Source organism: Ceratotherium simum, chromosome 6 (genome assembly GCF_057802395.1).
Source record: "Ceratotherium simum simum isolate JZ-2026a chromosome 6, ASM5780239v1, whole genome shotgun sequence".
Taxonomy (NCBI): Eukaryota; Metazoa; Chordata; class Mammalia; order Perissodactyla; family Rhinocerotidae; genus Ceratotherium; species Ceratotherium simum.
This window is the reverse complement of record NC_141905.1, coordinates 19007869-19025897: the sequence shown is the minus strand read 5'-3', so window position 1 is coordinate 19025897 and position 18029 is coordinate 19007869. Positions and strand designations below refer to the sequence as shown.

The following is an 18029-nucleotide window of genomic DNA, read 5'->3' as shown; positions in this document are numbered from 1 at the left end:
CGCCCGGGATCTGAACTTGGGCCGCCAGTAGCGGAGCATGTGCACTTAACCGCTAAGCCACGGGGCCGGCCCTCCTCCCTTTTAATTTGATAGTGGAAAGCGGTAAATGCAACCCTATCGCTAACTTTCCATTCTTTTGCAGATCTTCATTCAAGATGGTGACCGCTCCAACCTCCAAGAAAAAAGAAAGTTTAAATTCAAAGCTGGATACAGTCCCTCAACTTAGAGCAGATGAGCCTAAGTCTTTTCTCTCAAACATTTTGAGGGAAATAAGCTCATGTTCACAGCACGTCACGGATATCACTTCTGAGGTGACTCTCTGGAAGGAATATTGGTGTATGGTATCACTAGGATTACTCTACACATCCTTGGAAACCCACAGTTTAATTCTGAGAACACAAAAGTCAGCCCAGGCATGGTGCCCACTCTTCACCTCCATACCCTTGGCACCCATGGTGCACTGCCCTTGTCCCCCTGTAGCCTGGACAGATTCACAGTCTGCTCCACATGGTCTCCAAAACGGCCACTTCGATCCATCAGACTGTCACTTCAAGAGTCTTTCAAGGTGCTGACAAATAGTCTGTTCAAAGGTCTTCTGGGTGAAAGCAGTGTACTGTTAGCGCATTAGAGAGGAGGGGAAATCCCACGCCCAACTGCTTCCTTATGGTCTGCCCCGTGACCCCAGCACAGCTCCTCTGAGAGCGGGAGATGCCCCTGGACGCCAGTGGAACTTCCTTCTGAATGGCATGCAAGCAAGAGCACCCTGCAGTCATTTGAAAGGTTTCTGCTCTGAGAAACCCTCTGCTCCTGAATAAATGATTACCATTACTCCATTCATCAAGTGTCTCTTAAGCCTTCTATTATGAGTCTGAATTTTAAACAGGGGACTAGGTCCTTTATTACATCCCCTAATCCATGTCTCAGTAACATTTCTTTCAAAGTTACAGAATCTGTGTGCAATCTCATTATTATAAGACTTTACCCTCCCTTCCTCCACCCAGAACTAAACCACTTGAAGGAAAAGACAGCATGGCCTCCAATTTAAAAAAAGAAAAATTTACTGAGAGAAATATTAGAAGACTTCCTATATTTCCAGAATGAAAGTGCCATAAGAGCAACACCCCTATCTGCCCACTCACCTCCCTAACCTGAGTCCCTCTCTAGAACTGTGCTGCGCACAAAAGAGCATGCACCACGTATCTGACGAATGAATACATCTGAGTGCCCACTATATAAGAGGCAACACCAATTCCACAGGACCAGAACGGAAGCACCTGGATGGTCAGCTACACGACATTCCCTGGTACCTCTTGAAGTTAGGTGTGGTCAGGTCATTAAGTTCTCCGGGGGAATGAGAGCAGAAGTAAGGCAGACCCATTCTGGGGTCTTCAGATGACCTCCTCCTGGGTGCTCCTTCCCTTTCAGCAAGCCTGAGGACAGACATACCCAGTGGGCTTCCAACACGCAGTGAGGCCAGGGCCCTGTGGTGGAGAAACAAGATGGAAGGAACCTGGGTCCATGAGTGTCAGGTGCAGGAGAGCAGCCCACTCACCCAGACCTCGGGCTGTCGCACAAGAAAGAAGTCGGCTTCTCACCTGCCTGGAAGCTGCATTTCAGAGTCTCTTTTAGAGCAGGTAGAACTACCCTAACCAATAGAGCCCTAAAGAAAAATCTTCACATGCTGACAGCACATGGTATATATAAAAAAACTATTAAACCAGTACTGCTGATGAAAACTTAGTTTTGTGCATGGCTGGAGAGGTTTAGTAACTCGGAACTTCAACAATAGTGAGCATAGCAAAGGAGGTGGTTAATTAAATCTAAAATTTTATTAAGTCAACTAGGATTTTATTTTGCTAGCCAATATCTCCTCAGCACAGGTGATTTAAAAAATCTCCTATTTTTTTGGTTTAGTTGGTTAAGTGTCACTCCATACAGCATCATAAAACTAGAGTCAGGAAATTTTAGTTTTAATAATTATCACATTTGAACTAAAAATTATTCCTCAGATGCCTTATAAAATCTTTTTTATTTCAAACTTCTTTTAGAAGTTAATCACAAAGATAAGAAGAGGCTTTGCAAAAATAAATAGATGTATTTTCTTTTACCTAAAGTTTTCTAAGGAGCACACACAAATAAATGGATAGTGTCAGGCCCCATCTCTTCAGAAGCAAGAGAGCTCGGCTGAGTGCTTCAAGCTGGCCTGAGCTGGCCCACAGCAAGAGTTAGCAAACTAACAAAAGAAGCACCTGGTTTTCAGAATATACTGGTGGGATATAAGAAGAGACCAGTCAGAAAATGGCCAAATCAGATATGTAAATCACAACCCTGCTGGGAAAGGGAAAGATGAGACTTAAGAAATACAAAAACACCTAAAAGCTATTGCTCCTAAAATCACTTGGCAATAATCTTTGAAAAGGGCACATGACCACGGTAAAGGTACCAGCCTGGCGTTGGAATACATTTAAAAGCATAGGGCAAAGCAGAAAACCATCATGCTGAGTGAAAAAAGCCTTACACAAAAAGAGTACCTACTGCATGATTCCGTTTATATGAAGTTCAAGAACAGGCAAATTTATCTATGGCAAAGGAAAAAAAAAAGGAACAGTGGCTGCCTGGAATGCGGGTGGGGACGGGAGATAAACTGACTGGGAAGGGGCATGAAAGAACTTTCTGGGATGGTAGCTATACCCCAACAGAAGTATGGGTTACATGGGTGTATGCATTTGTCTAAACTCAGAGAATGATACACTTGAATGTATGCATTTCACTCTATCACTTTTACCTCAAAAAAGAATGTAAAGGGGCCAGCCCAGTGGCGTAGTGGTTAAGTTCCTGTGCTCCACTTTGGTGGCCCAGGATTCACAGGTTCGGATCCCGGGTGTGGACCAATGCACCGCTTATCAAGCCATGCTGTGGCAGGCGTCTCATACATAAAGTAGAGGAAGATGGGCACAGATGTTAGCCCAGGGCCGATCTTCCTCAGCAAAAAGGGGACGACTGGCAACAGATGTTAGCTCAGTAATCTTCCTCACAAAAAAATAGAATGGAAAAGTTTTAAACTCACTTATGATACATATGCTGAAGTATTTAGCAGTGAAATGTACTGATGTGTGCTACTTATTTTGAAATGCATCCAAAAAAAAAAAAGACAGACTGATGGAAAGGCAGAGATGGATAGATATGTATAAAGCAAACACAGTAAAATGTTAACACTTTGTAGAATCTAGGTGGTGGGTATATGGGTGTCCACTACACGACAGAATTCTTTCAACTTAACTGTATGTTTGAAAAACTGCATGATAAACAGTTGAAGGAAAGTATATGGTGATTACGTGGAGATCTCTTGCTCTGGAGTTTAAAGGAGAATGTAAATCTTATCCAGCAGTTATGACTACTTCACGGGACATAAAAATGAGAGTGAACAGAAGCAGCAGTGCATCACAGCAACTTCACACACACTCCAGAGACCTGTGTGGTGGACGAGCCGCTCAGGGAGGTCAGCGCTCGCTGTCCACAGCCAGCTTCCCAATGCTGCCTCAGTTTAGAACTTCGATTACTCAGAATAATTTGAAAATAAATCACTTTGGTAATAAATCAATTACCAAAAGTTACAAATTCCTAAATATAAAGTCTTAAAACATGTGACCTTTAATTGTAAATGTAATACTCTGTGTATATTCTCTGGACTGAAGCAGAGGCAGTGATTTTATACCAAAACATCGGGTCAAAGGTACAAACGCCCAGTTATAACACAAAGTCCTGGGGATGTAATATACAGCACGGCAAGTATAGTTAACAATATTATACTGTGTATTTGAAAGAGAGCAGATCTTAAAAGTTCTCATCATAAGAGAAAAACAAAAATTTGTAACTATGTGAGGTGATGCATGGTAACCAGACTTACTATGGTGATCACTTCACAATACATACAAATAAACATGTATAGACTTTTCTCTTGTCATTATTCTCTAAACAATACAGTATAGCAACTATTTACACAGCATTTACATTGTATTAGGTATTATAAGTCATCTAGAGATGATTTAAAGTACATGGGAGGATGTGCGTAGGTTATAAGCAAATATTATGCCATTTTATATAAGGGATTTGAGCATCCTCAAATCTTGGTATCCGTGAGGGGTCCTGGAACCAATCCCCCATAAGTAACCAAGGGACAACTGTACTTTCTATCTCTGATGAGTCCAAAATATTTCTCCTTTAGGTTTCTGGACACACTCTATAGCCTTTAGCAAATTGCTATGAGGAAAAAAATTGGACTGACTATCTTACATGATAGACAAGTTAATCACCACTTCGAAAATACCATCCATCACTTCCCCTTGATGTTGCTGTTGTTAATAAAATCCATTTTGGGGGTTGCAAAACCTAAACCAGGCAAGGAGATGAGTTTGGTTTTAGGTAGAGTGAATTGATGGAGACAGTACTGCAAGAGCCCCTCAACAAAAATTCAAATCCTAACCATTTTCCAAAGCCTAACTCAGGTCCTACTTTCTCCTTGAATGTTTTTCTGACTATGCACTCAGCCATACTCTCCACAAACCACAGAAAGAAGCTGTAGTGTCCTTCTACTCTAAGGGTCTCCTTTGCACGGGAATCTTATCCTAATATACCTGACAATGGCCATCAGCCAGGCCAGAACACCTACAACAGCTTAATGGGTAATTAGTTCATCACCTAATAACACAGCCCATTCTATCAAATAATAGGCCTAGTTGTAAACCACTCTCTTATATTTACGAATCAGTAACACAAGGACGTTTGATTCGAGGATTAACTCGAAGGTCCGTTTGAGGCCTGAAACGCTATGAGTTGGTTAATGTGCTGACCGTTCCAGACACTTACCTGGGGCAGAGGACAGAGGATGGGACTGAAGTGACAAGTCCCTGCCCTCAAGGGTCTCACACCCTAGGGCACCCCTGCTACCTTGGAAATCTTAGAATGCCAGAGTTTAAAGAGACCTCAAGATTTGTGTGGTCTCAACAACCACATTTTAAAACTGGATTATACTCACTGCCCAGGAAGTTGTTAGACACGGCCACCAAACAAGCCCTCACCCCACCTCTGTCTTCTGCAACAGCAAAGAAATTCTACTTTGCTTTTCTGTATGATGCTCCAAATTGTTTTGAAAAAAATTCTCATCTTTCTCCTTAGTTTCACCTTTTCCAGAAAAGGAAAAGGTAAAAAGTTCAGTTTTAAACCAGCTATTGCTTGCAGGGATGGCAAGGAAAACAAGTGAATGTTGTCATTACGCTGCTCCATGAAGGCGGGAGCCTCGATTTACACTTCTCTCCCTCCTCCTCAACACCTCCCACAGTGCTCAGCAAGGGAAGTATACAAGGGACAAGTATTTGTTGATGCAATGACAAAGAAAATAGTAAGATGAAAGGTAGTGTCTCCTGACACCCTCCAAGGGCCGTGCTCCTCACTCCATCCACATATCCTGTGCCAACTCAACATCCCCACAGCTCCACAGCTCATTTCGGAAAGAACTCTAAGTTATGATGCCAGGCTACGAGGATGGATTTAGAAAGCTCCACATAACCAGACGCACAGAGACAGCAGCCATCAGACATCACCCAGATTTAACTGCCCTAAAATTAGCAGTCGGAGCAAAGTAGTTACTGCAATGATTGCGTCAGAGCTCTTCTGACTGGCTAACTGCCAGTTTTAAACAAATTATCCTGCTTTCTCTACCAGGGAAACAATATTCTGGAAGAGAGCCAGCTAAGCATTTCAATGAATTCTCCAATTCTAGCTTCACTATTAATGTTTTATAATTCCACGACAAGGTGAACAAAGTCTTCATGGGCTACATGAGCAAGGGGGTTATTTTCTTTGTTGTAAGCACTTACTACTCTTTGGGTGAATAAAGTACTATAGTTGAATCCTTTTAAATATTTAAATGCATAAAATTTATTTAGGGATTCACATTCAACTGGCTTAAACAAAGATTATGCAAATCTAGCAAAGTATAAATGCAAAACAAAAACTGTTTTCCCCTTATACTTCTTTTAATCTTGGCAAAGACTCAGGAGCTAAAGAAACGTTCTCTACATGATCACAGAAGAGCCCACTCGCTTCCCAACAAAGGACAGATAACCTGATTCAATCAGCAGAACTGCTACCTCACCGCAATTTACAAAATTTCTAGTTAATAACAGACGATCCACTGGCTGAGCGAACCGGGCAGTTTTTCGACCAAAACAGTCAACTCCTTAGCCCATACCTGGGCCACCATTCCCCGCCCCCTTGTCAGGGACAGTGAGTTGGATAACTCCACTATGCTCGTATGCACGTACCTTCTTTACTCCCTCCCTGCTTTCCCTCCTTTCCCTTCTTTCATTCCTTCTATGATTTATTAACACCAATCAAACCTCACAGGCTGCTGTGGAACAGAAGAATGAGCCCTATAGTTGGAGCAAAGACAGTGGGGTTTAAACTCTTAAGAACTAAGATTCAGAAAACCAAGTGTTCTCTCATTAAACCTTAGTTTTTGCAACAGTAAAAGGGGATAATCCCATCAGCCTTGTGAGGCTCTTGTTAAGTATGTTAGAGAACATAAATGAAAGTTTAAGCACAATAGCTGTTTTTAAATTTACCTTTAGGAATCTCTCTCCCCAATTCTTTACTCTGAGCCTCAGTCAAAAACAGCCTCCCTCTCTCACTCTTATCATCATTTAAAACTTTTTAAATAGGAAGATAGATCCATTATTCCAAGCAAATGACTTACAATGACCCTCAAGTAAACAAAATTGATTGGTAAATTAGGTGTTTTACTGTTATTTAGGCTAATCTCTCAGCCTCGTCTACAGCTCTCATCACAGCATACCTTAATACAGAAATTTAAACAAATAAGAGTTAGAATGATATCCCCCTAAATGCATGTAATATAGGCATTAGTACTATGTCAAGATATTAAAGACAAAAGACTTCTACCTGTAAAATTTAAACTACACTTACTGAGCACCTACTATATTTAAGACATAAATAATATTCAAATGTACTTTGCAATCCTCAAATTAAAGGTACTAACTCAATAAAAGGTGCACTATATACTACTGATGGGTTTTTAAAATCATTATTTCCTGTAGAAATTATCACGGCTAATGGACTGAGAGATAAAAGACTACAGGTAATGTTGCACAATTCAGAAATCATTGATTTTCAGTTATCTTTATTAATGAACCCAAGCCAGGGCTTTTAGGTGACCTGCGGCCTCATCTGATTCCAACAGGGCTGTGCAGTTGTCAGCTGGAACCAGACTCTGAAACCTGGGAAAGGTGCAAACCTCACTCTCTCATGAAGGAAGGACATCCCCCAGGGCGCCCGACTCCCCAGAACCACACCCCTCTGCATGGTGCCATAAAGGTCCTGAAGTAACACTGTCCTCAGAAACCACTTCTCCATTTTTACCAGTTTGATATCAGAGTTGTATCACAGATCATTTCAAATAACCAGGAAAAGATATGAATGAGATATAAAAGGTTATTTAGAAAAATCATTTACAAGAGAAATAATTAGAACTTTAAGGCAACACTACTTAGTTCAACAAAAGCCAAGATACTCAGTTCTTTCAAGTTTAAACCCATAGCTCTCAAACATTCCTTTAACAAATATTTGTTTCCTAAGAACCTATTATGTGGCAAAAACCATGGAAGTACAGGAAATACAGTGGTAAACCAGAAATGTCCCTGCCCATGTGGCACTTATGTGCCATGTCTTACTGAGGTAAGACAGAAGATAAACATATAAAAATTACAATATAATGCCAGGCAGTGATAAGTGCTCTGGATTAAAATCAAGCAGAATATAGGGAGGAGAGAGTGCACAGGAGGGCGGGGTGGGTGGTGCTAGTTTAGCTGGGTAGCCGCGGCAGATACTGTGGCTGCCGCTCCCTCTCATCACCAGTTCCCAGCGCACATGCTGTCTCAAGAGGCCAGACACGAAGCTCCCCAGTACTAGGGGTGACTGTGTGCTACACTTCTGGCCAATAACACACAAGCAGAACTACACCATTAATCTGCACTTTCAAACTTGTTCTCACTCTAGAAGTTTCTGGATGAGCAAACAATTAGTTATGTCCTTCTATCCTGATCCCGGGTCTGGTGTCAGCTACGTGTAATAATAGGATGCTTCCTAAACTGCTGAGTTCAACTAGAAACCCAAGGAGAACAGGATCCCCCATTACATTATTTCCCCTCCAAAAAATGAAACCTCAAACTAAGCAACCGACAAGCAATTCTGGAGTAAAATAGGCCAAAGTAAAAAATGTCCTCAGGAAAAAAAACAAATACAGTAAATAAAGGGCCCATTAAGGGTAGAGTCTGTCTTAAGATTCCCTCACAAGGCCCCGCAGGCACCCTGGAAATTGTTTCCAAACAGTCATGAACTCTAACCAGAGAGGGTGGCAGAGCAGGGCTTTCCAGACCGGTGCCACACATTTCAAAGGGTAACAAAAGAGCCCTTGAGGTGCAAAAGAAAATCATCCAACTTCTATTTATTTTTAATATCACACTTATTAAAATTTATATTTTTATGTTTTATAATGTCCATATCTTAGCACGGTAAAGTTATATACATCATATACATAATATATTGTACATACATACATATGCACACATATATACAGGCATATGTGTACGTGCATAAGCATACACACATGGACATCTGGATAGGTGATTTTGTACAGATGGGATGCACATCGGAAAAACTTTAGAGACTCTACTACAAAGAAATAATTATCCTTCGGATTAAGGCATTAAACACTCGAAGCAACAGCATTTCATCTTTATGAAGAATCAAAGTATAATTCCTAATATTACTTACTAGAAATTTCAATACAAAGAGGACTGTATCCCAGACCTATTCCTGAACTGCGTGAATATCCACTGTTCAACAAGAAACCAAATGCATTACCAAAACATCCCTAGAAGACAGCGAAAGTGACCATTATGCCGACTACACAGGCTACTGTGCCCTAAGCATTAGAGTCAGATTTTTTTTTAAGTCTACACAATAGTTCATCTCAGCATACATAATTTTTTTTTTTTTTTTAGTGATGTTTTAATGGTTTCTAACATTGTGAAATTTTGGGTTGTACATTTTTGTTTGTCCATCACCACATATATGACTCCCTTCACCCCTTGTGCCCACCCCCCACCCCCACTGCCCTGGTAACCACAGTCCAGTTTTCTCTGTCCATGTGTTGGTTTATATTCCACATATGAGTGAGATCATACAGTGTTTGTCTTTCTCTTTCTGGCTTATTTCACTTAACATAATACGTTCCAGGCCCATCCATGTTGTTGCAAATGGGACGATTTTGTCTTTTTTTATGGCTGAGTAGTATTCCATTGTCAGCATACATAATTTTTTATTCACCCAAGAGTTCCTACTTTCCACAGTAATGATTTTTAACATAGGCTCTGTGAAATGAATAAGAGAAACCTCAACTAAATTGGAGTTGAGAAGGCCTGTAGGGGGAACACTCACGCCCTACCATACATGTCAATTACTCCAAACAGGAAGAGAGAGAGCTGGCATCTCCGGCAGGAAATACAACTACTTTACTACTGAAAGATTTCTCTCCAGCCGGACAACAGCCCAGCCAATGAGAAACACCACAGCTCAGCCAATAAGGAGCCTTGGCTACCCGGAACTGTTACTTTCCTCCAAAGAACTTTCATTTAGAACAGCCCCTCCCTACTCCCAGTTTGCTCTATAAAAGCAAGCCCCTTCCTTTGTCTCTTGGAATTTGTCTATGGTTCACCATAGTATGCACACCCCGAATTGCACTTCTTTTTGCTATTTCCTAATAAACTCGTTTAGGGGGCAAAATAACTGGTGAATTTGCTTTTTAAGTTGACAGCTCTATACCTAGATTTTTTTTTTACTTAAGGGTAATTAAGTAACCCTTAAGTAAACCCTTAAGAACACACAACTAAATGGCCTACTTTGGACTACTCCAACTTCTTGAACAGCTCAACTAACTGAGAGCTCCTTCCAGCAGATTTGGCAAATACGCAAAAGTGAAAAACATGGAATAATCTAATCGGCAGAGCTCAAGAGGCCCCTTATGGCTAAAAGTCTATTTGTAAAACAGTAAGAGTATTAACAAATTAAAACACTGGAAAAATGGGAAAAGATCATGGTTATCTTCCCCGCTATCTGAAAGCAACTCAAAATAAAACAATACCAAATTGCAAATCAAGTTTAAGCAAGTCCAAACACATTCTAATTTTTTTACAATCTTTTCAGTGCCTAAGACCTTCAGAGGTCACAGGTCACAGTGTGGCTGTAGTTTCTCAGTCATTCAGTCATTACACAAATATTTCTTAATCACCAACCATGCAGAGCAGGGTTCCAGTTAATAGGATACACTCAAAACGAAGTCATTTCTTTCTCAGAATAACTTGGTCAGTAGAACCAGCAAAGGAGGTTTGACAAGCTCTTTCAGGATATCTATGTGGAAAAGGCAGAGAGATATGGGCTAGTTATAAGAAGTTAAGCACATTAGTACTTAACTGTAACCAAGAGCCTGACTCCTCGTAAAGGTAGAAGGAAGCTTCCAGAGATAGGATTCATGGTGCAGCCAATTTAACAATTTCATCAGAGACTTAGGTAAAGATATAAAAGACAGTCTGATCCAGTGTGCAGACAGCATTTCTTCGGAAGGGCAGGAAAAGGTGCTAAATAATACAATCAATTCCAAAAAGCACCATGGATTCGGCACAGGTGTGTGGTGATGGGTTGTAATTGGTATTTGGGTGGTGAACATGATGTAATCTATGCAGAAATAGAAGTATAATGATGTACACCTGAAATTTATACAATGTTATAAACCAATGTTACTGCAATAAACAAAAAATTAAAAAATTAAAAAAATTAAAAAAAATTAAAAAAACAAAAAGCACCATGGGAAGAAGCAGCCAAAATAAAGCAAAACGAAGCACAATAAATGTTAGGTCTTGCAATGACTTTTGTACAGGAGGGGAAGATGTGGCTTAATGGCAGCCTATGATTAAGAACTCGTTGAGTTTTAGTGAACAGGAAACTCACTGAGTCTGAGCCACCAGGCTCAGTGTGGCCACCAGAAAAGTAAATGCAAACCTGGACTACAGCAGTGCAAGCAGGACATGCCAGCTGAAGGAAGGGCACTCCTACTCTGCTCTACACAGGCCAAATAAGTGAGAAGACTTCGGTTCTGGGCCCAACTTTGACAGGTATTGTTCAGAGAGTAACTGAAATGCCTCTATGAAAGGATTTGTTCTACAGGCTACCAATGGAGTAGAAATCAAATAAATAGGTAGAATTAGATTTCTATTCTATAGGTAAAAAACACCTTCTAGCAGTCAAAATCATCAGAAAAGGTGGAGCTCTCCACCCCTTCCTGGCAATGTTCAGGTATTGCTGGAAGATCGCTTGCGGAACATATGAAGGGATCCAAGCATCATAGAAGGGTTAGTGGGGCTGGTCAGCGATTTCCAAACCTTGGTCCTTAATGAAGTTGTCACTGATGTGCAAAAGGGAAAAGTATCTGTGTATAGGTGGGTATATACGCATGTGGGGGATAATTTTAACAAATGAATTCTCTGGATGGGAAGAACGTTTGTCTGACAGCATGCACATTCTTCCTTTTTTTTTTATCATGTATCTTGATACCATTTTTCATCAATATATCTTGATGAAATGCACTGATAGTAGATACTAACTGCTGTTGTTAATTTTCAATATATTTACATAGCAACATCAAATACTGACAAATCTGACAATTCCTACGATTTGGTTTTGTTTTTGTTTTTTAATTTTATGGGTGGATGAAAACAAAAAGTATAAGAACATGAAGGGATAACCTTAAGGCCCTCTGTGGTACAGAGATGCTATGACAACTAGACTCAACTTACTGCATCTTTTCTTCTGTTATCTCCCAACTTGGCTATACAATGTTGTACAGAGAACAAAAGGTATCAAAGAACTGGGTTACACTAAATATGAAATCTCCCAAGAAACAAAACTTCTACTGTGGGTCCAATCTGGCTCCCTTCAACCACTCTTTGGAATCAAAGTTTACGAATCAAGTTCAGAAAAGATCAAAATAATTTATCTTGAAGTTATGAGGCATTTAAATTCCTATCACACTGTTATCCCTCCTTTAAAAGGGGTCACAGCTAAATGTGATGGGAACAGAAAAGCAATTTCTGAATCATTGATTTCAAGGTAAACCAAGTAAGCTATAACTCTCATGAATGTTCACATACACGCTTACTATAAGCTGAAGAAAGAAAAGACACAATCATGAAAAAATATAAGCTATCCATCAGTCAGTCACTTTCATTACTCTAATACATTTATTTTAAATGTTCAAGAAACCTAAAATTCTGGTGCTGAAAGAGATCATGGAAATACTTTATCCAAACTCCTTTGTGACAGGTAGGAGAAGCAGGAAACTAGAGATTCTCGTCTCTCCCACTTCAGGCTCTTTCTGTTCTATCACCCTACAAGGGAATTTGGTACATTAATAAAAGTAGAAAATCTGGAACATGGTTCCCTGTATTCTTTAGGACTGTTCATAATTCATTCAAGTTCAAAACAGGAAAAAAAAACCTTTGTTTTTCAGTTAACAATAGCAGTCTAAATTTTCTTCAAATTCAGCACCTTTGAAAGGATTTGTAATCCTAAACCACAAGTAGATCATAAATTCAAAGGCTCCATGCCTACCTCAATCTCAAAAAAAAACTTGCATTTACCAATCATGGCTGCAGGGTGGGGGCTAGATCCACATAAACACATAGTTCTTTCCAAAGTATGCAGTAAACACAACCCCTTTTAAACTAGTTTTGATGACCAAACACATTTAAATCAGTTTCAATTACCAGATGAGTGCCCTTTCAGGGTAGCTCACTAGTATTTCCTCACTTGCAAGAATAGATAGTCTTACAGAATGAATAACCCATTACTCCTTTTGCCTCAGGTAAAAAGATCCCCAACGTAGACAGGTGTTTACTAAGCTCAGGTATCAAGGAACCCTTGAAAATACCATTCCAGTCTCAAGGAAAAAAAAACTTACAAACCAGTATCACATAGCTTTAACTACAATAAGCATCATAAATGTCAAAGTCATGATGCTCTGATAATTCCCCTCTTACATTCCATAAAATGAAAGCTCTTTGAGAAAGGCTAAGATTTAAAAACATAAAAAGCATTTGATGAAAAACATACTTAAACCAGCCAGGGAAAATCTGCGGCCCATACTCCAAAACCAGAAGCTCCACCTCCCTACCTATAGTTTGTCTCTTGCTTTATTTTCCGGACCAAATGCTTGCAGTGCCTCTTATCCAAGTTCATTTCACCCCATCTATAGGTAGCATGTGGGTACTGATAAAAGCTGTTTCTGATTTCATTTCATTTCCTACTTCCCAGATGTTTGCTGGAGAGTTTTTTTTCCTTCAGCTATTTATGAATACACTCTAATTTAGAACAAACAAATTCAACATATCATATTTTAAGCTGGGCAAGACACACAAATGACAGCTATAAAGATAATTTCAAGATATTTCTCCAGCTTATAAATAAGTTTGCCTACCTAGACAAGATTTGGACAGGCTGCCAAGGTCTTGCTTTAGAAAAAAAAGTACTTAAAACAGGTAACTGAGATCTCGCAGCCACTGAAATGGCCAACTACAGACTACCGTACTTCTCATAAAAGGAGCTGTACTTAGAAATGAAAAACCAAATGTAACTAGGGAGAAAGAAATAAAGGTGTCCCTAACACAATCCTCAGTATGAATCATGCATATATACCTCAACTACATCTCTTCCCCAAATGCATCAATGGAATCTTTAGGAAGAATCAATGCTATCTGCATCCGAAACTCAAAAAAGATTGCACTTTCCCATGAATAATATTCTTTTACATCTCTCTGAATCAAGCAGTGAACTACTAAATCAAGCAGTAAACAACCTAAGTGGAAATATCCTGTAAGTAGAATTCCATGTCTTACCATAGAACTTTGAATTCCTCAAATAAGTGAAAACATGAAACAGACATCCTTAAATCTGTGACTAAAAATAGTAACCAAGTTGTCTCTTGAAATTCACCTTTAAATGCCAGAAATAGTAGGCCACCTTTTGATATCTGCATAAATATTGGTTTTATAGGGAAGTAATGTATTTCAAAGAAAGCAACAGTTATGGAGATTTTTTTTTCTCCCATTACTAACTGGAAAACTGGAAAAATTACAACCTGGATTGCAGATAGGCAACTCAAAAGCGCAGTTTATTAAATGCCTGTCATAAGAAAGCCATCTAGTGTTAACATTTAGAAATGAAAACTGCAGACAAAAGAGGCAAAGAAAAGAAAAATCTGAGTGACTATTTTGAACTTACTGAGCAAACCTATGAGAATCATCAAGATTCTTTGTTTAAAAAAATAGAAAGGCCATCTTTATCAAAACCAAGTCTAAATCTAAGCAAAAGCAAAAATGTCTACAATTTTATTTTAACCAAAATCATGTTTTGGTGACCACACTTCCGTGACCAATGCATTTGATTTTTCCAGTACTCACGCTGGAGTCATCTTGGACTGAATTAATTTAACTGAAGCAGGTTAATGATGACAAATATCTCCCAGAGGGGTAAAGCCAAGTTGTTTTCTCTTCTCGAGACGCATCGGCTCTCGCTCGTAGAGGATGAACTGAAATTGATTCTTTTGGTTTGCGGCACGGATGAAAATTAATCTGTAGGTGTTCGTGGGGATATTCCCAGGACGTGGTCAAACTAGATTTAATAATATGGGGGGGACCTGAACAGGACCTGGAGCAGAGAACGGAGCGAGACACAGAGCCTGGGGAAGCGGGAGAGGCGCCGGGACTCCGAAGAAAGGTCGAGGCGAGTTAGCAGCGCGCTCGCCGGCTGCTCGGGATCCTACAAAGGGGGAGCCGGCGCCGGCGGGGGCGCGCTCGCGGCGCACACCTTCCAGGGGAATAAACCCCGCAGCAAGTTCAGCAAGTAACCCTGCCCGGCGCACGGGTGCACCGCGTCAAGGACCCTTTTATCTTTTCTCTTGGGTTAGTCACAGAGGAGTTGCTGGGCACCCAGAGGAGGTCCTCATTAGTGCTCGTGTCACCAGGACGGGAATAACCTTTCAGCCGATCGATAACTTTGAAAGAAGGAGCGGCGGCGGCTCCTCTTCCACCCGGGGCTTTGGAGCGCGGGCGCAGCTGCGAGCCAGACCCCCGCCCCGCGCCCCTGCCTCGCTGCCCCAGGCACCGCGCTCCGGAGCGCCCGCCGTCAGCCCCTCGAGGCGCCCCGAAGGGCAGCCCCTTGACCTCGGGACAGTCCCCGCCGAGACCGTCCCCAGACACCACCCGAAGGCTCCGGGGCGGACTCCGCCTCGCTCCCATCCGCTCGCCCTGACACGCACCTCTGAAACGCAGTCTGCCGGGACCGGCTACAGCCCGCGAGCGCGTGGCGGCGCGTCCCGGGGCCGCCGCCTCGCCGCCCGCCGCTGCCCGGGGCTGCCCATCGGCCCGCGCCGGGCTCCGGCGGGAGGCGGCCCGGACCTGCCGGCTGCGGCTGGAGCTGTCGGCCTGCGCTCGAGCGGGCGGGCGGCCGGGGCGGGGGCGCGGCGCTGCTCCTCCTCCTCCGTCCTCCTCCTCCCGCTCCGCCGGCTCCTCCCGGGCTCCGAGTCTGCCGCGCCGGCTAGCGACACCGCCGCCCGCCCGCCCGGCGGCGCCGCCCCCCGCCCGCTCCGCGGCCTCTCATTGGCCTCCGCCTGCAGGCCCCCTCGGCCCCGCCCCGCGATTGGGCGCGGGCGCCGTCCGTCCCACCGCCCCGCGGGGCTCCGGGCTCAGCCGGTGCGCGGTTCCCAGGCCCGCGGCGCGCGGGAGCGGCGCGTCCTGGAGGGGCTCGGGCGTCCTTCCTGGGAGGAGCTGCGGGGCGGGGTGCGCGGCGCCAGGCGACCTCGGGGGAGGTGCAGCCTACCTGCACCAGCAGTCCGGGGTAGCCGTCGCCGTCCTCCTCGGGACCCGTTTTCGCCCCTCTGGCAGGAATAAGTTAAAAACCCCGAATCTGGCTCCCAGCAGCCCCCTGCGCAGTCGCGACCCCGCCCGGCCCTCCACGCTCTGGAGTTGGGAGACACGCGCCTGCCCGGTGCTCGGGTCCCCGCGCCGCGAGAGCCTGAATGTCGCCGGCCGACGAGAGACAGCCGCAGGCGCTGCGCAGGCACCTGCTCCCGGACGCCGCAGGATCGCCGCGGCCGGCGACCGCCCAAACGACCGCCTCACTGTGTTCACGGGAAGACGGCAGGAGGGGCGAGCCCCTACTGTGTCCCGGCCCTGGAGGGCCCCTGAACCGCCGAGGCTATGCTCCTACTGTGTGCCGGCCCCGGAGGGCGCCCCCGGACCACCGAGGCGGTGCCGCTGCACTCAGCGGCTGGGATGGGAGGTTGCATAGACAAACGCATAAAGAAATAGAATGTTAAGATGAGGTCAGGTGGGTGCCAGCGCGCAGGAATGCTGCGGAGAAGAGATCTTCAGGGCCAGGGGAGCGGTTGGGAGAGGCATGCAGTCCAGGCGCCCCCGGCCCAACCTGGGGCCCGCCCACCACTCCCGCCAGGCAGCCCTCAACCCCAGGGAGAAATGTTCTTGGATCTGTATCTCAACGAGGAGGAAATGAAATTTTTATACTCATCTCTTCTACTTTCCTAGGAGATGTTGATCATCCAATAGGAAGCGTTACCTGAAACTATTATATGTAAATTGCTTGACATTTGAATTGGTTGCTGAAAGATTGAAGGATCTCAGAAGACTCTTTTAAGCTACACTGGAGTTGACTCTGCTTAAATGGTACAGTGAGAGCCACAACTTACAAGCAGGAATAGGGTGCTTTAGGTAGCTTCTAGCTTACCTTCCAGCCCCTCCATAGGATTTCGTAAGCTGGCTTAAGGTGAGAGAGCTGCGCCGGCTGTTTCCTGAGACTGGATTCAGGACTTGCAGTTCCTCCCTTTCTAGAGGCAGAATTCGTCCTGGAGAGAGAATGTTGTCTGTACTTTCTGTCACAAACATTGCCTAGAACATAACCCTGTGAAAAGTTAGAGGCTGTCCCTCCCATGATATATTTCTCTGTGATCTAAAGCATATGCACATTGTACGATCTTTTATATCTCTTTGTAAAATATGGGTATGAGTATAATAAAACATGTCAGAGAGCAATACTATGGCATGACACAATTCCTGAGTTCTCCAGGTTTTCATCAGCTTCCCAACTGTCACCCCATTATCAGAATTTACAAGATTTGTCATTTATTAATTCAACAAACATTTATGGAGAGCATGTAGTGTTCTAGAAGGTGCTAGGTGCGGGGGATATAAAAATGCATAGGACATAGGCCCTGCTCTTCAGGAAGTCACCATCTTACACGTGTGGGTCCTCATACATTGTAGATGCTGTACTAGAGTTATGAACAAAATCCCACAGGAGTGGCCATGAGGGACATTGCCTGGGGGAGCCTAGGGAGGACATACTCCCTTCACAGCACGTTGTCCCAGTACTTCTCCACCTCACGTAATCGCACGTTTCATTGTCTTTCCCCCTGTTCTGTAAGAGCCAGGGGGAAAAGAACCACGTCTCCCCCAGTGTTTTGGTTCCTAAGACAGTGACTGCCTGAGTCAACAAGTTGACTCTGAGGTGCAGTTGTCCATTGCCTGATAGATGAGGAGGCCCCTTTGGTGTGTTCCTTAATGTCCGATACATAGTGATCTTCTAAGGAAGTCTGGCCAGACACTCCCAAAGACAATGTTAGCCACAGTGCTCTTCCCCTCCCACCTTACCATCCCTCTTCTTGTGTTTTGCAAACTAAAATTGAAATATCCTAAACCCTTTGGGCCACTATCAAAGTTTGCAGCATTTTTTAAATGCTTGTAATTGATGGTGCAGAGTAAACAGTTGTGTGCACTTATGAAAGTCTGTGAGAGTTTCTGACTTTCCCAGAAACTCAGGTTACATGC

General features: G+C 43.3%; 1 protein-coding gene across 3 annotated transcripts in view; it reads right to left on the bottom strand.

Annotated features, from left to right (window-relative positions):
- SIPA1L2 (signal induced proliferation associated 1 like 2) overlaps window positions 1-15679 on the bottom strand; it is a 217569-nt gene extending 201890 nt beyond the window's left edge. For all 3 annotated transcript variants that reach the window (XM_087431941.1, XM_087431939.1, XM_087431943.1), the window contains exon 1: window positions 15446-15679. The gene's annotated coding sequence lies outside the window, so the exon portion shown is untranslated. The remainder of the gene's footprint in view (window positions 1-15445) is intronic.
- Between the last annotated feature and the right edge of the window lie 2350 nt (window positions 15680-18029).